Source organism: Tupaia chinensis, unplaced genomic scaffold, assembly GCF_000334495.1.
Source record: "Tupaia chinensis unplaced genomic scaffold, TupChi_1.0 Scaffold000340_1, whole genome shotgun sequence".
NCBI lineage: Eukaryota > Metazoa > Chordata > Mammalia > Scandentia > Tupaiidae > Tupaia > Tupaia belangeri.
The window spans coordinates 1,620,416-1,622,810 of record NW_006159834.1 but is presented as its reverse complement, the minus strand read 5'-3'; the positions used below and the strand labels follow the sequence as shown (position 1 = coordinate 1,622,810).

The following is a 2,395-nucleotide window of genomic DNA, read 5'->3' as shown; positions in this document are numbered from 1 at the left end:
CTCCTCCATTTCCTCTTGGGATTTTGGGTATTTACACAAATGCACCTGGCATGAGTTTTAAGCCACTGTGCCTGGGACTAGAACCACAGTTGACTTACATGGGAGTCCAGTGACGTAAACACTATGCCATCTGTTGGACCCCAAAGCTCCTTAATCTTAAAGCAGATTGAAGTTATGGACGTGTGGAAAAACATATTCTAAGGGGCTGGGACTCCCCTCATCCCCTGGTTCATAAGGCTTGTCTTTTCCTTCATGGTCTTTTACCTTCATTGTTTGCCCAAAAAAAGTTTGAAAAAGAACTGTCTCTTTGTATTCTCTGTTTTTCCTGAACATTCGTGTCAGCAGGTTCCCTTCTTTTCCTGAACGTTCGTTTGTGAGCCACTGATGTCCCCTATTACACGCACTGCTGTCAGAGCTGACTTTCAGGCTGGATTGAAAGACGCACGGCCCTGTACACTGTTAACTTGGGGCCACACGGTGCATTTTTCAAAGCCCAGAGAACCGCTGAAGTATGAAATGACATATCTTTTACAAATGACTGAACCTCGTTTCAGCCTATAAAAATGCTGGACTCGTCATTTATGTGGGTTACCTATCCCCTCGTTATAAATCTTGGAGAGAAATTTCCATCTTCACCCTTTCATGTTACATACTTTAGAGATTCTATTTGTACTTCTTACAAAGAGCAATGGAAAAGAACTGCTCTGACGCGTTAGAGAACGGGTGTCCTCGAGGTGAGTGTGTCAACCTCCACCGAGTGTGTGTGCACACACATCTACAGGAACCAGAACCTGGGCCTGCCAGGCGAGGCCTGCACGTGGGCGCTCTGCTCACGTCTGACCTGGGTAGCTGCGGCTCTCGGTGTACACATTCACAAATTGGTAGCAGTTAAAATCGGAAAATCTGCACCCGTGTAAGAAATAGAACTTGCCTTATACATTAGTGAGTGAGGCAACAACATGGCATAATTCGAGGCTCGTACTGAAGACAAAGTCTTTTGTTTGTTTGTTTTCTGTTTTGTTTTTCAAAGGTCATTTATTTATATGATGAACAAAAATTTTTCAATGATATATTGCCCATTTTGTTCGATAACTTTTTGCCATCTTTCAGTGAGCTTCATAATTCCTTGCTCATAGAAAGACCAGTCCTTACAGGTGGAAAAACCAAGCAAGGTGCTGACTTACAGCCTCCTCTGAATTGAACGTCATACCACGTAAGGAGTTTGGAAGAGAACGAAACAAGTGGAAGTCTGGCAGCGTAAGGTCAGGAGAGTGTGGTGGGTGGGGCAGCACATCCCATCCAAGCTCCAATCATTTTTGACGGGTAATCAAATTTGTGTACAGTCTCGCATTGTTGTGATGGAACCCAACCCCTTTTCAATTAACAAGCTCTGGATGTTTCTGGAAGATAGAGTCGTTCAAACTGTCTAATGGCCGACAGTACACTGTTGAATTGGTTCTTTGGTTCCTTGGTAGGAGCTCAAAAAACACAACACCTTTAAAAATACATATATATGGAACCATTCACGAATTTGCGTGTCATCCTTGTGCAGGAGCCATGTTAAATCTTCTCTGTATCATTCCAGTTTTAGTATTTGTGCTGCCAAAGTGAGCACATGAAAACAAAGTCTTAATAGGGTTAGGGTTAGAGTCACTACCCTGGCTCACAGAGCTGTTGTCAAGCCGAGAGGTAAAAGATAGAGAAAAATCAGATGTAAATGAGACCAGGCTGAAGAGATGGCATCCTGAAATGGAAACTATATGGGATTAGAATCCCAGCTCTGCCATCATCTGCTGTGTGTCCTTCAGCAAGTCACCTACCCTCTCGGAGCCTCGTTTTCCCCTTAAAAGAAGCTTAATGATATTGGCCTCACAGAGCTGTGGTCAGGGACACATGCAAGAGGGTTGGAAGAGTGCTGTCACATCCCACCTCACTCTCTTGCCCACCGAGGCCAGCCAGATCCCACCCTTGGCTTTCCTCTGCCTTTCTCTCAGCCTCTGGTATCGCATAGGTTCTAGTTGTCGCTTCTGCCTCAGCCTCCCAAGTAGCTGGGACTACGGGTGATCTGGGACTTGAAACAGGCTGTTCGTATGGCTGGGCCTGTGGTTTCCTCTTCTCAATCTTCTTGAGTTATCTCGTGTTTGCTGCTCAGATCATGGGTAAAAAAATGAATCAGTACTCCTGAAAAATGTGTGTTGGGAGGGAGAGCAAATGCTAACTGGGGCCATTTTCCCCAACCATTGGACTATGCACACGTTAGTATCTTCATGCAGCTTCCCACTTGTTGGACAGTCTTGGGGACTGCAATACTGTTTTTCCTCAGCACCCTGTGATGGTCATTAAAGAAGAGCCGCAACCTCGGGTGCCCTGCCTAGAGAGTGCAGAGTCACAGGAA

General features: G+C 45.3%; 1 non-coding gene across 1 annotated transcript; it reads right to left on the bottom strand.

Annotated features, from left to right (window-relative positions):
* Window positions 1-1,507: 1,507 nt before the first annotated feature.
* Window positions 1,508-1,615, bottom strand: LOC114008440 (U6 spliceosomal RNA). Its single transcript, XR_003549974.1, has one exon. It is a non-coding gene; the product is annotated as a U6 spliceosomal RNA (small nuclear RNA).
* Window positions 1,616-2,395: the final 780 nt, after the last annotated feature.